The following is a 6,003-nucleotide window of genomic DNA, read 5'->3' as shown; positions in this document are numbered from 1 at the left end:
CGCCGCCGCCGCCGCCTGCGGCGCTGAAGAAGGGGCCGCGCTGGGGGCGGGCGCGGGGCCGCCCGCGGCGGGAGGGCGGCGCCGGGCCCCGCCGCCTTCCCCGGCCCGGGCCCGGCCTGCTGTTGCCCCCGGCCCCGGCCGGTGGACCCTTCCGCCGAGCAACGGGCCACCTCCTCCAGCCGGAGAGACGCTGCCCAGCTCCTTCCCGCCGAGCCCAACTGCCCATCTCCCCGCTGGGGACCCGCTCGCAGCACCAGCAGCTCCTATAAAGCCAGTCCCCCGTCAGTGCTGGCGCGGAGTCTGCTTACAGGGCAGCCAACATACATTTTCAATAATGTCTCTTCAACATAAGCAGTTGGGCACAATGCCATGTAGCCCAGATGCGAAGGGGAACGGGAGAGCAAGGAATTCACACGATACTCTCCGCACCGTGGCTGTGGTCTGTCTGGGAAACGTGGGAGCACCTTCCTGACATAGCGAGTGCCCGAGACCCGGGTGACGCTTGCTGTGCAGGACTGCCTCGGCAGTTCCCCTCTCTTCTCTCTCACTGGAGGAAAAAAACAAACTGCTCTTAGGACATAACAAATTCGGTACTTTACCTCTTTTCTTGCAGAATGTGAGATAAAAAGGAATAAAAACACTCACATCGCTGAGCAGGATGACTTTGTACACTGTCAGATGCTAATGTCTTCTCACGCTATCCTGTGAGTTTAGTGCCAGAAGAATATTTATATTACTGCAAATAAGGCAGTGCTCAAACAGGCATGGTACCAGCAAAGCAGTAGTAATTACTGAATGATGTTTAAGATGAAAAGGACACCTTCCATAAATAACATACCAGAGGAAGAAAGGACACAAAGATACTAAAACACACGCATACTTCCTCTTTCCTTCCTCTTTCATTTAAGATGTGAAAATAGACACAATTGGACTACAGTTTTACATTATAATCGCATTAAAATCAGACAGTTTATACAAAGCACACTTTTAAATATAACCGTGCTGAAAATAATATTTAAATATATCTGGATAATGTCTAAATATCTAAATATAACATGCTGAAATGTTACTGACTAAACATATAGCGTTTAATGTGCATACAGAAGATAAATAATGTAAAAAAAATACAAGTGAGGTGTAGGCTTTGTAACTACAAGCAAGAACATTTTCAAATCTACAGCATTAGGCAGATGCTTGCTAGAAGGAATTCAGGAAGGAAGAGAAGAAGTTAAGATTCACAACAAAACTTTGAAGAACCGTTTAGTATTTTCATGAACTGCTTGGCTGATTTACTTGAAAATTCTCAAAAATGTCACTTTGCAGTCACAAAAGTGTTTTAAGTTTGAGCTGGAAACATTTGTGTCAGCCTCTTATTTGCATTCCCAGATCTAATGATTGAGAGACTGGCTCAGCTATTTGCAGAGGCTATATTGGTATTTTCTGGAAAGTACTGACAGATCCAAGGCTGAGGAAGGGCTTGCAGAGCAGGGCTAAAGGATAACCGTAAGACTGCAAGGACTGTTGGCTGAGGAGGGGTGTTGTTTCTCGCCCTGCACTGGGATGCAGTAGTGGCTGTTAAAGACAAGGTGCTTCTTTTCCACACCGCAGATGAACCCTGCCTGGGACAGCGCTTGGGCCACAGGCTGCAGAGCTACATTCACAGTCATCAGAAGTGCTGTTTTCCATGCATCCTGGCTGAGCATCTTGCAGCATGTTATGATCTCCATTCTGTGCACTATTGGTAAAACAGATCAGAAAGAGAGCAAAAAGAGTCCCCTTCGTGCACTCCTCTGACTCCTGGTAGGCCCTAGTGATTGCACAGTGCTTCCAACTTACTTTTTGTAGCTGGTCAGTTCTTCCTTGTTGATTATGTCTTTGTTATTTAAAGGAAGGGTGTTAGAAAGTACTTATGCATCCAAGTAGAAGAACTGGGCCTGTGCTCTCAATGTGAATCTCAAATCAGCCTTGAGCTGCTCCTTTGCAAAATCAGAATCAGGTGCAGAAGCAATTTACTGGACTGAGGTAATGGCAGTTCCAACTCACAGCTGTCAAATGTCAAGAAAGAAAGACCATAGAAATACTCTGCTAGTAAGTGGTGCATGCTTAGTATATTTGATAAATCTTATTATCACTTTTTATGGCACGCAAAACAGTGTAAAATATGTTATACGATCACCTTTAGACTGTTGCATGTTTTATGGCTTGCTGTGGCTAGATAAAGTAAGGAAGGCATGGAAAACGGGAAAGCTAAATAGAACTGATTAGATATAAAAGTCGGTAGAACTTTGTCTTTCATACAAACAGGCGTAAAATGTTTTATAGTGTTGACACAAGACAGTTACAGAATACAGTGACTGTAATGATGATACTGAGTCAATATACAAGCATGATGTCCGAAGGAAAGAGAAGACTGAGGGAGAACGTTTTTCATGAGATTTGCAAAGATACAAAAAGCCAGACAAGACAGACTTGGCTGCTCTCAGGGAAAGAGGCTACAAAGAAAGTTGTTGCACAAACTAATGAGAATAGCTGTCGGCATAAAGGAAGATCAATGCAAACCCTGAGGAGATAAAATCTGTGAGGTAGGTATTCGTAAGACACGAGTGAAATCTGAGCTTGGATAAGCATGTCACAATTTTCAAATGAGTCGAATAAATCTGATAGCTGCTGTTCTTACATGCCAGCATTCAGATTTGAGCAGCCAGATTGCAATATGCAGTAGTCAACAACTGGCAAAGAAAGCAAGCACCAAGTAAGATGCAGGAACAAGCATCTGCTGTGACTCTCCTCAGAAGTCGAAATTCAGCTCAGATGACATGTGGGAAGAGATTCTTAACCCCCCCCCCCCGCCCGGCACACACACACACACACACACACACACACACAAAAGTCTGCACGTGTTTTTTGGACAAGTCCCCAAAATGAAATACCAAAGCAGTCGCTGAAGGGCTGACATTTGATGTTACTGTATTCTATCAGCCACAGGCTGGCTTGGGGCTAGTCTGCATGTCCAGTCATATTTCAGTCACACCTTAAATTAAAGTTCTCTTATAAACGAGCTTTAAGAGGATTAATTAATGGTTAATACAGTTATAAACATGCTGAATGAACAGCTGTAAGTAATTACTAGCATATCCATGGAATGTATTACTGACAGTTATCTGACAGAGCTGATAACGATTGTTTTATCAAGCTTCCATAGTTTACTTCGATACAAAGTGTGACTACAGTTTTGTATTTTAGTAACAAGCCTGTTGCAAGGTGCTTGTATGTCCTTCTTTAGCTTTTCTGCACCTTTGGAGATGACTGCTGCTATTTCTGACTTACAGAAACTGTGATAAAATCAAATTCCTTATTCTCACTGGTAATGCTATGCATATGACCGAAGACCAGATCTAACACAGAACCTGTCAGCCTTGTTTAGAGGTAGATGGACAGCATCAGTTCTGTATAGTGTATGATGGTTCTTCAGTGAACTGGCCCACAGCAAATACCAGACTCTAATGTACTCGTGAACTAGTTGGAAATAGGACGTTTACTTGCATTAAGAGTTGGTTTAAAGTGCTGCTGTTTTCAAGTGGTTGTGAAATGAACTGAGGTAAGAGCTTGCTCTCAGCTGTCAGTTTGTTCTGAATGGAATTACAACGGTTCATGCAGTGCTGATAGACACATAATTTCTTCACAATTTAAGAGCATTAAGCATTTTAGTCAAGGGACTAAAGAAATGTTATTTTATACGTAGGATGAAGGCTGTTAATTTCAGATAGTTATCAGATAAAGCTTCAGGAGTGCTGGTGACAAAGAATACAGAGAAGGCAGTTACTGAATGCCTCCTCTGCTTTAGCCTTTACTGCTAAGACCAGCTCTCAGGAATCCCTGTCCCTGGAGACCAGGGGGAAAGTCTGGAGAAAGGAAGACTTTCCCTTGGTCAAGGAGGATCAGGTAGATCATTTATGTAAACTTAACACTCAGATCCTGATGGGATGCACCCATGAGTGCTGAGGGAGCTGGCAGACATCATTAGTAGGTCACTCTCAATCATCTTTGAAAGGACAAGGAGAACAGGAGAGGTGCCTGAGGACTGGAAGAAAACTGAAGTCACTCTAATCTTCAAAAATGAAAAGAAGGAGGACCCAAGAGAGTCTCCCAGGAGGACTAGAGGCCAATCAGCCTCACCTCCATCCCTGGAAAAGTGATGAAGCTGCTCATCCTAGATGTCATCTCTAAGCATGTGAAGGATAAGAAAGTGATCGGGAGTAGTCAACATGGAGTCATCAAGGGGAATCCTGCTTAACCAGGATCTGATAGCCTTCTACAATGGGATGACTAGCTGGGTAGATGAGAGGAGAGCAGTGGATGTTGTTTACCTTGACTTCAGCAAGGCTTTCAATTCTGTCTCTCATAACATCCTCACAGGCAAGCTTAGGAAGTGGAGGCTAGATGAGTGGACAGCGAGGTGGACTGAGAACAGACTGAATGGCAGATCTCAGAGGGTTTTCATCAGTGGCACGAAATCTAGTTGGAGGCCTGTTATTAGTGGTGTCTCCCAGGAGTCAATGCTGGGTCCAGTATTGTTCAACTTGTTTATCAATGATCTGGATGAAGAGACAGGGTGCACCCTCAGGAAGTTTGCTGATGATACAAAACTAGGAGGAGAGCTGACATGCCAGAGGGCTGTGCTGCCACTCATAGGAACTTTGACAGGCTGGAGAGGTGGGCAGGGAGGAAACTCATGAAGTTCAATAAAGGGAAGTGCAAAGTCCTGTACCTGGGGATGAATAACTGCAGGCATCAGGGCAGACGGGGGGGGGGAGGGGCTGACCTGCTGGAAAGCAGCTCTGCAGAAAAGGACTTGTTGATAGACAAGTTGACCATGAGCCAGCAGTGCGCCCTTGTAGCCAAGAAAACCAACAGTATCCTGGGGTGCATTAGGAAAGCATTGCCAGAAGTTTGAGACTGGTAATTCTCTTCCTCTATTCAGCCCTGATGAGGCTGCGTTTGGAGTACTGTGTCCAGTTCTGGACTCCCCAGTATAAGAGAGATACAGAGCTACTGCAGCAAGTCCAGCGGAGGGCTACTAAGATGATTAAGAGACTGGAACATATCTCTTATGAGGAAAGGCTGAGAGAACTGGGCCTGTTTAGCCTCGAGAAGAGAAGACTGAATGAGGAAGGATCTTAGCAATGTGTAAAAGTATCTGAAGGGCGGGTGTAGAGAGGATGGGGCCAGACTATTTTCAGTGGTGCCCAGCAATAGGACAAGAGGCAGCAGGCACAAACTAAAACACAGGAAGTTCTGTCTGAACATGAGGAACAACCTTTTTAGTGTAAGGGTGACTGAGCACTGGAACAGGTTGCCCAGAGTTGTTGTGGAGTCTCCATTCTTGGACATATTCAAAAATCATCTGGATAGGGTCCTAGGCAACATATTGTAGATGACTGTGCTAGAGCAGGGGTGGTTGGACTAGATGATCTCCAGAGGTCCCTTCCAACCTCAGCCATTCTGTGATTCTGTGAAACATTGGATGGATGTCATTAAGTGCCTGGCCATTATTGTTGATATTTCTCCAGATTTTTGTTTGTTTTCCGCTTGCAAGGGAAGAAAGATTTCTGTACTTGCTTTTTCAACTTGAGACTCTTGGTGACAGGTCTTATCTGTGCTGGGAGGCAGCCACCATGGACTTTTTAAAGACTGCTGAATATCAGAACTGAATTTCAATAGAAAAAGGATAGTAATTAATTACTTTAGGAAAAATTGCCCATGGGCATTGTTGAGTGAGAAATGCTAAATAAATCCTGGGATAGTCTTTTAACCATGAATGGCACTTCCCTGGATTGGCAGATGCCTTTACAATGCACGGAAATTTCCAAGCATCTGAAATATTTCCTCCTTAGGAAATAGTCCACAACCTGTGGTTTAGTCCTTTGTCCATAAGGCTTGCTTAGTGTGAGATGTAGTGATAGGAAATGTTGCTCTTTCAACACTGTTTTCTGTGTACCTTGC

This window comes from Rhea pennata, chromosome 3, assembly GCF_028389875.1.
Source record: "Rhea pennata isolate bPtePen1 chromosome 3, bPtePen1.pri, whole genome shotgun sequence".
NCBI lineage: Eukaryota > Metazoa > Chordata > Aves > Rheiformes > Rheidae > Rhea > Rhea pennata.
The sequence above is the reverse complement of the archived record's forward strand: the minus strand, read 5'-3'. Positions refer to the sequence as shown.